Source organism: Piliocolobus tephrosceles, chromosome 3, assembly GCF_002776525.5.
Source record: "Piliocolobus tephrosceles isolate RC106 chromosome 3, ASM277652v3, whole genome shotgun sequence".
Taxonomy (NCBI): domain Eukaryota; kingdom Metazoa; phylum Chordata; class Mammalia; order Primates; family Cercopithecidae; genus Piliocolobus; species Piliocolobus tephrosceles.
Genome location: NC_045436.1, coordinates 81,558,550 through 81,578,302, shown reverse-complemented (window position 1 = coordinate 81,578,302; position 19,753 = coordinate 81,558,550). Strand labels below are relative to the sequence as shown.

General features: G+C 34.5%; 1 protein-coding gene across 7 annotated transcripts in view; it reads right to left on the bottom strand.

Annotated features, from left to right (window-relative positions):
* LOC113224983 (B-cell scaffold protein with ankyrin repeats) overlaps nt 1-19,753 on the bottom strand; it is a 227,903-nt gene that overhangs the window by 188,382 nt on the left and 19,768 nt on the right. The window contains exon 2 of one of the 7 annotated variants that reach the window (XM_026455028.1): nt 14,209-14,304. The exons of 5 other annotated variants lie outside the window; for them this stretch is intronic. The gene's annotated coding sequence lies outside the window, so the exon portion shown is untranslated. Of the gene's footprint in view, nt 1-14,208; nt 14,305-15,662; nt 15,782-19,753 lie in introns of those variants that run through there. One more of the 7 variants, XM_026455029.1, reaches the window with a different exon arrangement.

Here is a 19,753-nt window from a genome sequence, read left to right as displayed (position 1 = left end):
AAGTCAAATTGTCCTTGTTTGCAGATGACATGATTGTATATTTAGAAAACCCCATTGTCTCAGCCCAAAATCTCCTTAAGCTGATAAGAAACTTCAGCAAAGTCTCAGGATACAAAATCAATGTGCAAAAATCACAAGCATTCTTATACACCAGTAACAGACAAACAGAGAGCCAAATCATGAATGAACTTCCATTCACAATTGCTTCAGAGAGAATAAAATACCTAGGAATCCAACTTACAAGGGATGTAAAGGACCTCTTCAAGGAGAACTACAAACCACTGCTCAGTGAAATAAAAGAGGACACTAACAAATGGAAGAACATACCATGCTCATGGATAGGAAGAGTCAATATCATGAAAATGGCCATACTGCCCAAAGTTATTTATAGATTCAATGCCATCCCCATCAAGCTACCAATGAGTTTCGTCACAGAATTGGAAAAAACGGCTTTAAAGTTCATATGGAACCAAAAAAGAGCCCGCATTGCCAAGACAATCCTAAGTCAAAAGAACAAAGCTGGAGGCGTCACGCTACCTGACTTCAAACTATACTACAAGGCTACAGTAACCAAAACAGCATGGTACTGCTACCAAAACAGAGATATAGACCAATGGAACAGAACAGAGTACTCAGAAATAATACCACACATCTACAGCCACCTGATCTTTGACAAACCTGAGAGAAACAAGAAATGGGGAAAGGACTCCCTATTTAATAAATGGTGCTGGGAAAATTGGCTAGCCATAAGTAGAAAGCTGAAACTGGATCCTTTCCTTACTCCTTACACAAAAATTAATTCAAGATGGATTAGAGACTTAAATGTTAGACCTAATACCATAAAAACCCTAGAAGAAAACCTAGGGAATACCACTCAGGACATAGGCATGGGCAAGGACTTCATGTCTAAAACACCAAAAGCAACGGCAGCAAAAGCCAAAATTGACAAATGGGATCTAATTAAACTACAGAGCTTCTGCACAGCAAAAGAAACTACCATCAGAGTGAACAGGCAACCTACAGAATGGGAGAAAATTTTTGCAGTCTACTCATCTGACAAACGGCTAATATCCAGAATCTACAAAGAACTCAAACAAATTTACAAGAAAAAAACAAACAACCCCATCAAAAAGTGGGGAAAGGATATGAACAGACATTTCTCAAAAGAAGACATTCATACAGCCAACAGACACATGAAAAAATGCTCATCATCACTCGCCATCAGAGAAATGCAAATCAAAACCACAATGAGATACCATCTCACACCAGTTAGAATGGCAATCATTAAAAAGTCAGGAAACAACAGGTGCTGGAGAGGATGTGGAGAAATAGGAACACTTTTACACTGTTGGTGGGATTGTAAACTAGTTCAACCATTATGGAAAGCAGTATGGCGATTCCTCAAGGAACTAGATCTAGATGTACCATATGACCCAGCCATCCCACTACTGGGTATATACCCAAAGGATTATAAATCATGCTGCCATAAAGACACATGCACACGTATGTTTATTGCGGCACTATTCACAATAGCAAAGTCTTGGAGTCAACCCAAATGTCCACCTGTGACAGACTGGATTAAGAAAATGTGGCACATATACACCATGGATTATTATGCAGCCAAAAAAAAGGATGAGTTTGCGTCCTTCGTAGGGACATGGATGCAGCTGGAAACCATCATTCTTAGCAAACTATCACAAGAACAGAAAACCAAACACCGCATGTTCTCACTCATAGGTGGGAACTGAACAATGACATCACTTGGACTCGGGAAGGGGAACATCACACATCAGGGCCTATCATGGGGGGGAGGGGTGAGGGATTGCATTGGGAGTTATAGCTGATATAAATGATGAATTGATGGGTGCTGACGAGTTGATGGGTGCAGCACACCAACATGGCACAAGTATACATATGTAACAAACCTGCACGTTATGCACATGTACCCTAGAACTTAAAGTATAATGATAAAAACAAATAATAATAAAATAAAAAAATTAAAATAAATAAATAAATAAATAAAAAAGATAGCATGTAAAGTCTAATGCCATTTTTAATAAAATAGTACCTCCATGCCTATCTACCTAAAATAATTCTATCATTAGCAACAATTGTTTATGAGAGAGAGGACTTTGAGAGATACATGACTTTATTTTTCTTCACTCTTCCATATTGCTTATATTTTTATAATAACCTTATTTTACAAAATACAATCATTTTTAAAGATCAGTTTTTACAGTATTATCATGAGTACAAAGAATGAAACACCAAACTCTTGTCATCTTCTTCCTCTGAAAACAGAGCATGTATTTTCTATACCACTGATGTGGCAATGAAAACCACAATGATTCTGAGATCTTTTGTATTTTATTAAATTATTGAGTTTATGTATTTCTGTCTTTTCTCGTGATATAAATATTATCTCTGAGGGCAGATGCTTTATTTTTCAATCCGAATTCCTACACAATGCCAAGCACAATTTCTTGAACAGATATTCAACTTTTTTTTTACATATTTATGTATGTAAATGAGAAAAAATCTGACAGAAAACATATGGGAATCACGTGTAAGTTGTATATGAATCATCAACATAGTTCTGTAATTCTGTGTGTAGTAGTGTAGTATCTCACCCAGCCTGGTTGCTAAATAAATAAATTGTTTAACAAATGGAAATATTATGCCATAATTCAGTATTTTTATGTTTGAGGAACGGTAGAAGGAGGGTTTTCTTCACATTGCATATAGCCAGAATAAGTTGGCCTACAGTTATAAAAATAATAGGAGTATAAATAAAATTAATAATAATTAAAATTATCAAGCACTTAAATTAAGTCTCCATGTGTTTCACACATGCTGTTTCATTTAATTCTCACAATTACACTACTAAGTAAGTATTAATGTTATCCTCATTTTACAGATGGGAAAACTGAAGTGGTATTAGAATCAGGACTCCAATGCGGGCAGTCTGCCCTATACCGTATACTTTTAGCTTCTAACAGCAAAGGACACAATAATATTATTTAAAAGATTACGGTAGATTATTTGCAGGGATATGACTTAGATTAGTCAGTATCAAGCAGCCTGTGGGGTATTCTTAACTATGCACAGTATGTGAAGGCTTACTGGGAGTCTAGTTTCCTACCAAGGAGAAAGAGGAAACAGAACATATCATGCACTCCAAGAGTAATCTATGAAGAATTTACAGAATTGACTTTTTTTTTTTTTTAATTATACTTTAAGTTCTAGGGTACATGTGCATAACGTGCAGGTTTGTTACATATGTATACATGTGCCATGTTGGTGTGCTGCACCCATCAACTCGTCAGCACCCATCAATTCATCATTTATATCAGGTATAACTCCCCAATGCAATCCCTCCCCCCTCCCCCCTCCCCATGATAGGCCCCAGTGTGTGATGTTCCCCTTCCCGAGTCCAAGTGAGCTCATTGTTCAGTTCCCACCTATGAGTGAGAACATGCGGTGTTTGGTTTTCTCTTCTTGTGATAGTTACAGAATTGACTTTTTGACTCTATAATTTAAATCAAGAAAATTGTAGAATGAGCTATGAGTATATGTTAACGTAAAGAATTAATACTCCCATGCTATTTGGCTGGGTATCACAATTGGCAGACAGCTATATGAAATCAAAACTAGAAACAATCATAACCTGTCTTTCAAAGCCCAAGAAAATTGCACAGGTAGTCTTTCTCAATACTCTAGATGCATTTTTACTTATGTTGAAAATTGAGCCTTTTTATTTGACTTATATTTTCTCAATATCCTCATTTGACATCAAATATCATTCCTTTCTTCTCTACAGATGAACTCATTTCAGTATTTTAATCTTTGGTTTTCTCAATTATTATTCACTGAGGCTTTCTATGTACCAGGCATGTTGCTAAGCAGTTGACATGTATAACCTCATTTAATCCTCACCAAACTGCATAGAGTTAGTCCTGTTAGTCTTATTTTACTGATGTTCTCATTGAGGTTCAGAGGGGTTAAGTTATTGATCAGAGCCACACAGATAGTTGTTGATCTTTATGCTGACTTTCTTTCTTTTCATAAGAAACTAAGTTGTGTTGAAATATAAAAGTTAATAAAAACTCTTTTAATAAGCCATGGTTTTCTTTTCCCTTTTTCTAGAAAAAAAGTTTGTACCTGAATAATATCTAGGACCACAGACCCAAAATAGTTCTTTATAAATTCTCAAAAGTAGCCCAGTGGCCTTGCACTGTACTTCATTTTATACACTTGAATTAAATCAACCCTAAGCAATTCTCCCCCATTTAAGGAGGGTTACTCTCATTAAGATTGGTCAACTTTTATAGGCTTTGCAATGAAACAATAGATGATAAACTTGAAACATAGAAATACATAATTTCCATTCCTGGAAAGCTTCATCATAATAAAAAGACAATACTATTGAAGAGGGAATCAAGATCTGCAAATAAATTATTTTAAATGTACATCTTACAGTCTTGCATCATAAAGTGACAGCATTATATAATGGTTCAGTAGGAACAAAATACAGCCAAATTAATTTTTATAAATTTACCATACTCTTTCAGATTCAATAATGCCTTATTTATTTATCTTAAATATTCTATAACAAATGTTCAAACCTGAAAGAAATATTTATCAATAATTTATATCAATAATTGCTTTTCCACCAAAATCAGGTTACATTACATATTACCAAAAGAATGAGACTAAACATATATTAAAATTCTTCTTATTCCATATGCACAGCTTTAAGTGGCAGATTTTCTTCTTTTTGAATAAGATCCAATCTCATATCCATGTTTTGATTGTGCATAATGGAAAAAGATTACATAATGCATCCTTTCAATATTACATTTTTCTAACTGGTAACCAAATGGCAGAATAAAAGAAAGCAGAAAATTACCAAAAAAAAAAAAAAAATGAGTTACAGCCATAATGGATTCAGCAGTAACAACAAGAACATTAATCTTAATATAATCACACATACACATATATCATTACTTAAATTACACAGTAAGTATAACTCAATTGAGTTTACATTCCAACTTTGTACTGTTATTTCTAGTACAACATGGGAACAAAACTGGGGATTTTTCAAAGGTTTGAATGTAGTGAAACACACAATAACTAATAGTTCCCCTCTGGGAAAGTGGCTGATTCCACTTATTCATAGTGGGACATTCATATATGAAGCGTTTCCTGTATAATCTGCATAAATCTGTGTAGTGGGTGCTGTGAATGCACATCTCATATCTTCCTGGACCATCAGCTACTGCTTAGTGATCAGTTATTAAGCATATTGACCACTTCTGACCTCTGCTTTATTGCCTAAGGACTTTCTCTGCTGTTAAGAGTACTTCCTCAGTTTGTGCACCTGCCCAGCAGCTCATTAGTTCCAGGGATTTAGTGCACCAAGAATAGGGGGACAACCTCAGGCAGTGAGGATCAGAAGTAAATGTGTAAATAACTCAGCTTATCCAACCTGCAATGGGGCAATTCTGAGGTTTGTTTTACACAGTAATCAGAAAGTCCCAATGGTATTGAATTGTAACTCCTCACTGTGTTATTCTGCTTATTAATACACACATTGTCTTTTCTCCCTTTCTTATCTTTCTCCATTCTCTCACTAGAGCTTCATGGGCTCATCATCAAATACCGGTACTCAAGTCCATTTTTCCAAATCTTCTACAGGAGTCTTCTTCTATACACTTACATTATTTAACTTCGTTCTTTCTTTCAAATGCAGGAAGGTACTAACACATAATTTTAAGATTACGCTTTTCAGCTATGGTGAAGAACAACCAGCAAAAATTTTTATGCAAATTCAGAATTTTCCACTTTCTTCTTCTAAGATGCAAACAGATACTTTTATGTCTCATACAGCAACCATGGAAGGGATTTTTTTTCTATATAAAAAAGCATGACATTAATTGTTACAGTATTATTTTGTGAAGTTTTCCTAACCCTGGATATATAAACTGAAAATGTTCTAATCCCATCTCTAATCACTTTTTATATCTAGTTGGGCCATTCATAAAATTGAATAAAACACAAGTACCTAATACGGTTGCTGAAAGTACTAACTGAAAAAAATCATACAATGTGCTTATCACATGGCAAGGACAATAGAAGTCAGGAAATATTAGATCTTACCAGTAAGACTGTCTACATCTGAAAGCAGGAAGGCCATACTCAAAAGTTTCCCAAAAACCACAATAATAAGGTTTACAAAGGTAAATATATATATATGCATAAAATAAGTGATTATTTCCTAAGTTTCTATATTGTCTATATTATTTATATACATTGGAATGGGAATTTAAAGAAAATTTTTTGAAAATATCTTTTTTATCAAGATATAGATATCATGGTTGAGAACATCTTGCACCTTTTGATAATTTGTATTAAAAGAAGAGAAAATGTGAGTGACGATTTGGGAAAGTTATTGTGTTAGAAATGGCTTTTGGGAAGCAATTGCAGCAAATACAAAAAATGACAAATAGGGTCTAATTAAACTAAACAGCTTCTGCACCGCAAAAGAAACTAACAACAGAGTACAAAGACAACCATAAAGACACATGCACATAAATGTTCCCTGCAGCACAATTTATAATAGCAAAGACATGGAATCAACCTAAATACCATCAATGATAGACTGGATAAAGAAAATGTGGTGGCCAGATGCGGTGGCTCATGTCTGTAATCCCAGAACTTTGGGAAGCCGAGGCGGGCAGATCACGAGGTCAGGAGATTGAGACCAGCCTGGCTAACATGGTGAAACCCCGCCTCTACTAAAAATACAAAAAATTAGCGGGGCATGGTGGCGGGTGCCTGTAGTCCCAGCTACTCAGGAGGCTGAGGCAGAAGAATGACATGAACCTGGGAGGCAGAGCTTGAAGTGAGGGTAGATTGCGCCACTGCACTCCAGCCTGGGCGACAGAGCGGGACTGTGTCTCAAAAAAAAAAAAAAAAAAAAAAAAGTATTCATTCCAAGACAGCACTGACCATAAGACCAGCCATTATTTTGTTTCTTTAAGAAGAGAATGCTGTGATCAAAAACTATAATATACTACAAATTTAAAGATAAATTTTAACTTTAGAGCATTTGAATAACAAATTGCCAGAATCAGTGAAATATGGTAACATTACTATCTCATATAGTCTCTTAAGTGCCTTTTTTTTTTTTTGATGAGGTTTCACTAAGGCTGGAGTGCAGTGGCATGATCTTGGGGCTCACTGCAACCTCCACCTCCCAGGTTCAAGCAATCCTCCCACCTCAGCCTCCTGAGTAGCTGGGACCACAGGTATTCACCATCATGCCAGGTTAAATTTTTTTGCATTTTTTAAATAGTAGAGACAAGGTTTCACCATGTTGATCAGACTGGTCTAGAACTTCTGGGTTCAAGTGAACAACCCACCTAGGCCTCCCAAAGTGCTGGAATTACAGGCATGAGCCACCATGCCTTGCCAAGTGCTTCTCATTTCTCCAATTCAACATCAAGAATGATCTCCTCAGAATCTTATTATTTTCTATGATTCCCCCAGACTGATTTCTTTCCTGGAGGCTGGCCCTTACAGATTTCATCACCCAGGCTTCCATGTGCCTACCTTGATTGAAAGCACCATCAGAATATCAGATGAGAAGAAAGAATAATAGGATTTTGTATTGGCCTTCCACCCACTCCTCCATTTTAGTTTGGACAGTGGCTGCTTTCTTGTGTGGCCATTTTTCTATGACTTTTTTTTTCATGGATCCAGTTTTCATGCAATTCCAATAACCATTTTCCTTTCCCTTATCTCACTAGTGTAGTAAACAATTTTTGCTGTTAGTTTGAATGCTTCACTATCCCTCCTCAATTCAAAAAATCAAGCAAGCAAGCAAGCAAACAAACAAAAAACCCCAAACCAGACATATACCATATACAAAAATCAGCTCATGATGGATTAAAGACTTAAATGTAAAACCCAAAACTAAAAAAAAAAAAAACCCTGGAAGATAACCTAGGCAATTCCATCCTAGACATAGAAATGGGCAAAGACTTCATGACAAAGACAGCAAAAGCAATCGCAACAAAAGCAAAAATTGACAAATGGAATCTAATTAAACAAGAGCTTCTGAACAGCAAAAGAAAGTATCAACAGTGAACAGACAACCTACAGAATGGGAGAAAAATTTTGCCAACTACGCATCTGACAAAGGTCAAATATCGAGCACCTATAAGGAACTTAAACACATTTCCAAGAGAAGAAAACAAACAACCCCATTAAAAAGTGGGCAAAGGACATGAACAGACACTTTTCAAAAGAAGGCATACATGTGCCAACAATCACATGAAGAAAAGCTCAATATCACTGATCATTAGAGAAATGCAAATCAAAAGCCTAATGAGATACCATCTCATGTCAGTTAGAAGGGCTATTAATAAAAAGCCAAAAAATAACAGATGCTGGTGAGGTTATGGAGAAAATGGAAAACTTATGCACTGTTGGGGGAGTGTAAATTAGTTCAACCATTGTGGAACGCAGTATGGTAATTCCTCAAAGACCTAAAGCCAGAAATACCATTTGACCCACCCAGAGGAATATAAATCACTCTACCATAAAGACACATGCACATGAATGTTCACTGCAGCACAATTCACAATAGCAAAGAGATGGAGTCAACCTAAGTGCCCATCAATGACGGATTGGATAAAGAGAATGTGGTACATATACACCATGGAATACCATGCAACCATAAAAAAGAATGAGATAATGTCTTGTGGGCACGTGAATGAAGCTGGAGGCTATTATTCTCAGCAAACTAATGCAGGAACAGAAAACCAAATACCACATGTTCTCACTTATAAGTGGGAGCTAAATGATAAGAATTTATGAACACAAAAAAGGAAACAACAGTCACTGGGGTATGCTTGAAGGTGGAGGGTGGGAGGAGGGAGAGGAGCAGAAAAGGTTAACTATTGGGTACTGGGCTTAATTTCTGTGTGATGAAATAATCTGTACAACAGACCCCCGTGACATGAGTTTACCTATGTAACAAACCATCACATGTAGCCCCTAACCTAAAATAAAAGTTAAAAAAAAGAACATTTTTTAAAACTTCACTTGAGACAATTGCCTTACAAGTAATGTCAACTTTTCCTAGTACAGACGCCAACATCCCTCAGTGCTTGCCTCTTGAATCAGTAACTAGAGTTAGAGCCCACAAAAGGGAAGGGGAGAAAATTCCACAAAAAAAGATTTAATATTCAGAAATTGTTCATGGATATTGCCAATATGTATCAGCATGAGTTTGGAAAGTATGTATGGAATGAATTTTAAGGGTTATTAGACCGAGAAAGATGAATCAGAAGATTGGATCTGATTGAATTTATCAATATGGTTGTATTTTAACAGCATTCAGGATTTAATGTATTATCTCAAGTACCTGTGGTAGTATTAACAGCCTATTAGAATGGTTAATTAAAGCTTGGATTCCATGGTGGCCTACAGTCAATGAGGCTGCAATGCCAGAATTTCCCTGCTATGACATAGAGGAGGGGTCAGTAGACAAACTTTCTGTAAATAGCTAGATAGTAAATACTTTAGCCTTTGCAGCACACTTGGAATCTCCTTCTCCTTCTTCTCCTCCTTATCCTTCTCCTCTTCTTTTCTATAACTTTAAATGTGTAAAAACCATTCTTAGCTCACAGGTGATACACAAACAGGACACCCGCTGGATTTTGTCTACTGACTATCATTTGCTGACCTCTAGAGTGTTCTGATGTTCCCTCTGCTAGCATTAAGAAATATATTCATGAAAAGTGCTGTGATGTCTGTCTTCTGTAGCATAGACACAATGATTAGGTTTAGACCTTTGAAGTGAACTTTTGATGTCGATGGAGAATAATGAAGTCTGAGTTGGTAGAGAACAAATGGTAACACTCAATCATTAGAGACAATATAAATAATAAAAGTGTTTTTCACTGCAGGTATTGTGGTGGTATCTAATTCATCTGACGGTCCTTAGGAATGAAATATATAGTATACATATTTGTAATACAGATTATAAATGTAATGTAAACCTAAAATGTATAGCCTATGAAGGTTCTATATCATCTTTATAAACAAAACAATTCTTGTTTGGGGTGCAAAAACATACTTAAGTTGCTATAATGGAAATTCACAGACTGCTCCCTAGTTTATAGACTTAGATGACTTTGACTGAAGGGAACTCAGGTCCCTCTGAAAAAGGGATTTTCTATGATGCTAAACATAGATACCATAAATCTTTCTCCAATCCTTCATCAGAGTGACCTGAAGGCATGTGTACTAGGGAAAAAATAATACTCAGAATACTCAGGAATATCTTCTAGCAATTATTAGTTACTGGTCTAAACTGATAAAAAATTCCCAAAGACTGAAAATACCACCATGGCATTTTTTGGGAATTTATAGAATTCAGGTGTAATAGTAAATGACATCTTGCCTTGAGTATATATGATAATGATTCCAATGGGCCCATGTGAGTACCACAGAGGTATCCTGTGGGTATTTTTTAAGCCAGAAATGTTTGGTGAAAATGAGTATACATAGCAAATGTCAGAATCCTAACAGAGAATGAGGACTATTATGGTAGGAAAGGCAAAATATATGTATCTGAAACTGTCAAATCCCATCCTCACAGTAAACTAAAAAAACCCAAAAATACAGTAATCTTTCTTTATCCATGGAGAATACCTTCCAAGGCCCCCAGCGGATCCCAAAACTACAGATAGCATAGAACTCTATATATACTAAGCTTTTTTGCTATACATGTATGTCTATGATAAAATTTAATCTATAAATTAGGCACGGTAAGAGCATAGCAACAAAAATTATTTTAAAAATAGAACAACTGTAACAGCTATTATAGTAAAAGTTATATGAATGTGGTTTCTCTTTATCTTCCTTTCAAAATATGTTACTATTTTTGGACCATGGTTGACCATGGATAACTAAAAACCACAGGAAGCAAAACCACAGAGAAGGGGGACTATTGTACAACATTCCTGAAGGAATTACAGATTATTGCCACCAACAAAGACTTGGGAGATGAAGATATAATGGTGGTTATTTCTTCACAACTCTGATTTACTCTCCGGTTTGCCAGTACAAAAGCCAAAGGGTCTTGTAAAATAACTGCTGATTTTCATAAACATAACCAAGTATTGATATTAATTGCTATTCCACAGATGATATATTTACTGGAGCAAGTCAACTAGCCTATGTAAACTATAAACAGATATTTATCAAGTCATTTTCTTTATAATTGCAATGAATAAAGATAATAATCAGTTTGCAGTCACTTGCTAGAAACAGCAGCAACCTTTCATTGACTTACCTCAAGGCTATGCCCCATGTCATAATAACATCTGTATAAATACTGACCATATATATATGCCATACAGTATATAATTTTATATGTAAAATATAAAATTGATGAAATAAACTTGCTCATAGCAAAAGAGCAAATGCTCTAGTTGTCATAATATGATACATTTGTATCAGAGTGTGAAGGATAAACCATGTTGAAGTTCAGGAACCTAAAATGTCATCAATCCTTCTAGACAGCCAATGGTGTATCAGGGGTATCCAATCTTTTGGCTTTCCTGGGCCACACTGGAAGAAGAATTGTCTTGGGCCACACATAAAATACACTAACACTAATGACAGCTGATGAGCTAAAAAAAAATTGCAAGAAAAAAAACTCATAATGTTTTAGGAAAGTTTACGAATCTGTGTTGGGCTACATTCAAAGCCATCCTGGTCAGGTTGGACAAGCTTCCTTTAAGGCATATCAGGATAGCCATATATATTGAAAGACAATTTTTTTTATTTCCAACTTTTAAGTTCAGGGGTACGTGTGCAGGATGTTCAGCTTTGTTACACAGGTAAATGTGTGCCATGGTGGTTTGCTGCATAGATCATCCAATCACCCAGGTATTAATCACCCAGCATTCATTAGTTATTCTTCCTGATCCTCTCCCTCCTCCCACTCCTCACCCTCCAACAGGCCCGGTGTGTGTGCTCCCCTCTATGTGTCCATGTTTTCTCATCATTTAGCTCCCACTTATAAGTGAGAACATTCTGTATTTGGTTTTCTGTTCATGTATTAGTTTGCTAAGGATGATGGCCTTCAGCGCCACTCACATCCCTGCAAAGGACATAATCTCATTACATTTTATGGCTGCACAGAATTCCACAGTGTATATGGAATTTTCTTTATCCAGTCTATCATTTTCTTTATCCAGTCTACCATTTTCTTTATCCAGTCTATCATTGATGGGCATTTGGGTTTATTTCATAAATTTACTATTGTGAGCAGTGCTGAACATAAAATATGCATGTGTCTTTATAATAGAACAATTGACACTCCTTTGGGTATATAAATTATTGAATCTCACCATTTGATGGGCCTCTTTGCATTTTGAAGGAAACAAACATATTTAGTCCCATTTACCGGGTAGCCAGCAACAATACCAGTTTTGAGTAGGAGCAAAAAAGGGCTCTACTATACAGTCAGGCTGCAGTGCACACTACACTGTCCTTTGAGCTTTATAACAAAGCTTTATTGAGTTTCTGGCAACTCTCAATAGGAGATCCACAACACATACCCCTGAGATTTTGGAGGAATACCATTCCTTATTCTTCCAATGACTCCTTTCTATTTGAAAATTAACTTGTGAGTTATTATTGGATCCTGATTGAGAATAATGTCTGCTTATATGATACCAAGTGTTTATGTAGTCTAACTGACCATTCATAAACTGGGTGTTATGTGATCTACCAAATTATAATTTGGTTGTGAGAACTAATATTCTATTTGAAAATGAGTATGATATACACAAAACCAGACTCAGGCAATTCTGGATGGGGGAAGTAAATGCCATGAGCCTGTAGCTTAAGCTTCTATGACACCAAATCTTACCACTTTACCACTCCTCCCTCAACATACATCTGTAGCCTCAAGAGGAATGACTAAACCTGTTAACTGGAAAAAAAAAAAAAAAAAAAAAAAAAAAGCATGGCATTAGTTTCCAGATCATTCTGAAAAATATGCCAGCACCCATCCAAAGTGAATATTACATCCACTTCTACATTACAGCCCCACTCATGGTGAAAGGAAATTCTTCCAGTTGATGGAAGTTCATGTAATATATTTGAGAGTCCACTTTGATATAGAGAAAAGATGGCTTGAGCTATGGATGAATCTACATTGAACAAAATAAGAAGAAATGGGAAAGGATATGTTCATTTCATTTCAGAATTAAATATACAAACTAAATTACTAAACAAGAAAAAATAGCTGGGAAACATGAGCCTATGTCTTTTGTTACACACAAAGGAAAATTAGACTTGAATTCATGTTTCTCAGTTTTCCTTTGTGAGTAATTATACCTGCATAACAAGCCTTTGACCACATCAGTGATCAATGAATGCCCATTGAAAACGTTTAGAGCTACAAATGAGGCTGCAATAGGATCAAAGTTTTATAGGTTTTGTATGTTGTAGGAAAACTCATCCTGGAAATTCCTTGTCTTGTGGCAAAGCACTTTCCACAAACACATACAGCTCATTTCAAGGAAAAACACATAATTACAAAAAAGTTAGGGTAGTCAGGGTAGATATTTTGAATACATGGAACAGAGACATTATTATTGTGCTAATGGACTAAATTTAAATACTTGTAATGGTTTGTAAAGTGTATAAATTTCTAAAAGTCCTTCAGAAGTACACTTTTAAAAGTGAATTTTATTTATGTAGATTATACCTTAATATTCTTGACTATAAAAAACAAGAGTGTGACAAAAATTAGTAAAAATCATAAAATTTGATTAAAAAAACATGTCTAGAGCTCTGGTGGCAACTCCTTAACAGAGTACTTAAAACATTTAAAATATATTTTAAACTCCAATAATTTTTAAATATCTTTTTTTAACCCTAAAAATGTATAAAGTCAGAACTTGATCCATATCTATTACATCTATCAATAATAATTTCAGTACATCTCTGATTTGAAAATAGAATCTTCTTTAAATTACTTAGTAAATGTTGGTGTACTTTAAAAATGAAAATTATTTCTTGAAGAAATAATTGACATTTTAACCAATAATAAATGCAGATTATAGTACTCAGACCTCAAAACGACATATGTTTAAAAATCCCAGGTATAATACTTACAATTTTATTTTGTGATAAATTAGTAGTAGTTTCTGCTTACTCCTCAATTTTTATATTTCCAGTTTTATTACATCCATATAAAAGACGGCAAATATCCTAGAGGGCCAGGATTCAGAATATGCATGTAGTCAGTGTCCCAATTTCTACCTGTAATTGTTTTGTTAAGCTTCTGTAGCATGAGGGCATATGTTCTGACAGCTCCTGACCTATGGTCCAGGGTCTCCTGTGGCTGGGTGGGTATATTTCTCTAATTCTAGGATTTCACATTATAAACTCCACTTTTTCACAGATATAAGCCATGTGAGCCAATTATCAACTTCATCAGTAATAAAGGCTATATTTGATTTCTCCCTTCCCTTATTCTTTGTCGTATTTCTTAATACTGCTTAACAACTCAAACACTGAAGAGGGTTATTTATTGCTCAGTCCTCACCCCTACACCCAATACTCCCTGAACTCTTATGCTGAAAAGTGGCTTAACATTCTATTATATAATAAATGTGCCACATTTCAAAGTACACTGAATTCCATTCAATAGTAATAATATACAAAGTACATTCACATGAATATTATGGTGTGTTTTTATACCATTCTTAGTATTACAGTTTTAAGGAAAGAATTTTAACTCAGGTTAATGAAAAAACAAAAATGTTAAACTTGAAAAGCCATAGCTAGAAAGTTTAGGAGACTTCCCCAAGGTCACACCAATAGTAAGTCATTAAGCTGAACTTAAATTCACATCATCTACTGCCAGTTCTACTTCAAGTATCAAACCATACCACAGGCAATATTATTGACAAAATGAAATAAAACTTCAGTCCGTTTCTTGAGGTTCCCAATGGATAAAAGCATATGACCAGCCAATCAGATTGAAAAGAGAATAACTTTAGTTTCACCAGCAAATCTAATTTTGCTGTCCTAGTTCCGAGAAAAAGAAAACTGTGTTGGCATTTCCCTTGTTTCCTTGTTCTTTCTCTCTCCTTAATTCAACCTCTTCTTTCCAGAACACAAGATGGTGGCAGCGGTGGAAAAAAGACAGTATGCATAATCATGCTTTGAGAGCAATGACCCAAACAGAGTACTTAAAATATTTAAAATTTGTTTTACGTGCCTGAATTCTTTTCATGGGCTTTAGGCAGATCTAACTGTACAATGAATGCTTTTTAGCCTGTATTACTAAAGTATATAAGTTAGGGATGTAATAAGTACACTCCTAACTAACTGCAATGAGATCTTGCAATTAATTATCTTGGCAAGTATTAGTGTACAGTGACACTAATATCTTTCAAGGGCTTTGTTATGTACAGAATTACATAGGACGTCACACTTTGGAAACATAACTGACTGAAACACAAGCAAACCCCTCTAAATAAATTTCATCTCAAAATTTGTATCATATGTAGTAATTGTAAAATATCTTAGAAAGAGCTATATACTAGAAGATATGTACATACCAAAACAAAGAATAGGTTGAATTTCTACTCATCGGATGCAAGCAAAACCAGCAAGCAAGTAGTCCCCCACCCTCTTCCTGATGTGTGCATCCTCTGCAGCCATTCTTGGCCAGAAGGGAAATCGCAGACCTTGCAAAGTGTGTCTCCTATCACCCGCAGAAGCTCCCCAAGGCCTCCTGTGGTCTATGTTCAGAGTAAACGTAACTTCTGCATGGAGTTTACAAGATAGCAAGTGCTAAAAATTCTAGGTAACTCTAAAACAATCCTCAGTTATGCTGCAGCACTTGGTCACAACTACATTTCTCCTAGAGTGACAATGTCTTTTCATAATGTGGTCAAGGACACACACCCATCAGAGCCACTTTTGGGCACTTGGTCAAATCAGAATTCCAGAATTGGGGTTCAGGAAAGGATTATCAAGTAACTAAGCACTTTGGTAATTCTTAAGTCCACTCAAGTTTGAGAATCACCATAATGTCTTTTTTATACTGACAATATTTCCAGTACCACAGTAGATTATTACAGTCACAATTTTTTTCTCTCTCACGTTTTGGTAATGTGAAAAAAGAAAATAAAGATTTTAGGTTCTTTTTCTTTGAGGAAAATACATTGAAATAGCTCAAATGTTATTTATTAAGGAACCAAACACATGTGATTTATTAAATTCACTAAAATCATTAACTTGCCCCAAATCTACCTTAATTCACCAAAGTGATTTTTGTTAGATGAGGGCCAAATCATGTATGTATGGACAAAGAACACAATATTTAACATTATGTATCTAAAACTTAGATTGCAATTCTGAAGTGAATATTGTATATAAATGCAAATATGATGTTTATCCAAAACTATAAAATATAATATAGATGGTGATTTGGGGGAGTGTTTATAATACAATATGTGATTAAATAAAAGCAATTTTTAAACAGTATTTAAATTCATACTAACTTTAACCAAGATTACTTTTTTACTATTATTAATTCCCACATTCCAGGTGTCATATTAGGAAAATTCACAGTTCAGAATTTAGGCAATAATCTGTTTACAAAAGTCAAAGTTAAAAAAAATAATGCTCAATTATTTTTGTCCCTGGCTGACATTTTGTACAAGATTGAACACCAAACTCTTTTCTGAATTGAAATAATGAAGCATTGGAAATTCCTGGTGGGGTTGCTTTGATTAATATTTGACACTTAGAAGTATGCAATATAATAATATCTAGGCATAATTTTAATAAAAAATGTGAACCTCTAAAAATGATTTTAGAATATGAAGAACCGGGAAGAAATATTCCAATAGTTTATATTTTCTTCTCTCCTATTAAAATGTATAGAACAGTATCATCAAAAACTGAAGCTCTACATCATATAAATGTTTTAAAGATAGAGCTATGTCAAGAATATATAAAAATGAATGTTTTACATTTATTCTTAAATTTTAGTAATTTATTTTATTTAATGAATCTCATTGCTTAATTATTTCTTTAAATATAGTGTAGAGAAACAGCAATCCAAATATTAAATGTTACCCTAGATATACATTTTTTAATCTGAGTTTGTAAAAATAAGATATTATTATGATTTTAACATTTTACCACTTGAACTTGAAGGTATTCCTTTATGTTAACATACTTTATAATTGTAATCAAAGTTGAAAATCAGCAACAGACACTTAAAAATATATATAATTAAAGATAGTTTATTCTTTGGAACTTCTTACTAATTCCAGTCATATTTCACAGAATAATCTTCTTTGCCATTCTATGCCTCTAATATTCATTACCTTAACATTTTTTAGTTCTCACTCATCACTGGAATTTCCAGACCAGGTATTTTAAAATTCAACAAGATAATTTACCATAATCATTTATAAGTATTATAATGTTGAAAAAATACCTCAATATTAATTCTCTAATCACTTAAACCTTTGTTTATATGTTTATGTAATAGTTATTTAATGATTATGATAAAGAACAAATATTCAGACTTTAAGAGACAAAAGATTATAAAGCCCAATTCCTGCCCTTAAAAAAACTTGCATATTATAAAAAGGAAATGGATTTCTATAAATTACTTTAACACAAAGTAGTTTATTCTAATATCTCATTAAGACCTGTGGTGAAGGAATCTTCTAATCTTATTTATCCTAGGGTTAGTGTAAAAGTATTGTCTTGCAAGGGAAGTGTCAATAAATCTTTAAGTATCACAAAGTGCAGAAATGAAAAATTTAGAAATCAAAAAGATCTGAATTTTATAAGATGTTCCTGTATGACAAATGGCCCTGATTTTTCATGGTTTGGCATTTTTAAAATGAATCATCATAAATGAATGGGTTATACAATGTTGAGAATTACAAAACCATGAACACAATATGAGCTTCTTTATGTATATACACAAAAACTCATATAATTCAAGACAAATATCAATATTTATTTCTGATGACGGCTGCAGTATATTATAATATTATTCTTACATTGTTTATTCCTCAAATATTCTAGAATGTGTATGTATTATTTTTATAAGAGAGTAGCTTTTAAACTATGCCATATGGTTCCATATGATCCTATTCCAACTGAAATTTTATCACTAGGAGAAAACAGTCTCAAAAAAATTCCCTACCAGGGTTAAAAATGGTTCATGTTCTAAGAATTAAAGTAAAATGCGACCATAAAATAATATTACTGGCCTTTTTAAAATATTAGAATAATACTTCTACATCTAACAAGTTATCTCTCAGAATATTTTGTTTGGGGGCTTGGGCTGGAATGGGGCCTTATTTAATGGAACCACACAGCACCTAGCACAAAGACTCACAGAAGTTTCACAAAACATTTCAGGAACAGTCCTGACCCTGTCATTTAAAAGCTCTTCAACTTTAGTTAGGTGACTTCCTATACTCTGAGCTTCAGTTGCTTGACCCGAAGAGATGGAGATTCTGATCCCTCATTCCTAGAGGTAAAATATGAAGCCCACATGCCTGGTTTAAGACCTGGTGACCAGCAATCATTGAGATGTACAGCAGTAATAATGAAGATAATGATGATGATACCTATAATAAAGGCTACCAAAATGCAGTGAATGCCTAACATATGCAAATGAATGTTCTGATGCTTTATAAGCATTAATTTACTTTAACTTCATAACAATCCTGTGCTCTCTGTATCCTCTTTGGCACTTGTGGAAAATGAACCACTGATAAAATAAACACGTATTTGTACTAGTAAGAATCATAATAGCAGCAGTAGCCAACAGTATTATTGACAAGAATAATTAAATTGATAAAATCACTCGTTGTAAATAAACAATAATGGACATTCTTTTTTATTTTGTTTGGCCAATAAAATATAACAGTGAATTCCTGAAAGATGTTCCAATAATGTATAAATATATATCTTGCCAAAGATGACTACCTAAGGGTAACATTGATATGTTCTTCATACTTTATAAAGGTTATTTCTTCATGATTACACCTAGTTGTTTTTTGTTTTTTGTTTTTTAACTAGACGGATGGTGTATAAATGCCTGATGAGGGGGTCCTATCTGCAGTATTTATGTTACTCTTTGTCTTTGCATAGCCTACATGTGTTTAGATATCTGTATGTTTCCTAACACTCCTATAAAAAAAATTAATCACAAATTTAGTGGGTTTAAAGCAACATACGTTATTATCTTACAGTTCTGAAATTTTGGAGTTTGAAATGGATCTCAATTTGACAAAATCAGATATTTGCAGGGCTACATTCTTTCTATAGGCCTCATGAAGAAATATATTTACTTGCATTTTTCAGCTTCTGAAGGCTACCCACAGTTCTTGACCCATGGTCCCATTCCTCCAGCTTCAAGCCAGTGATATTGGGCCAAGTCCTTCTCATGTTGCCATTTCTCTGGTGCTCACTCTTCTGCTTCCCTTTTCACTCATAAGGATCATTGTGATTAAATTGGGCCCAACTGGACAATCCATGATAATCTCCCTATCTCAAAGTCAGCTGATTCGCAATCTTAATTCTATCTGCAATCTTAATTCTTCTGTACCATATAACATAACATATTCACAGGCCTGGGGCTTAGGACACATACACTTTTGAGGTACCA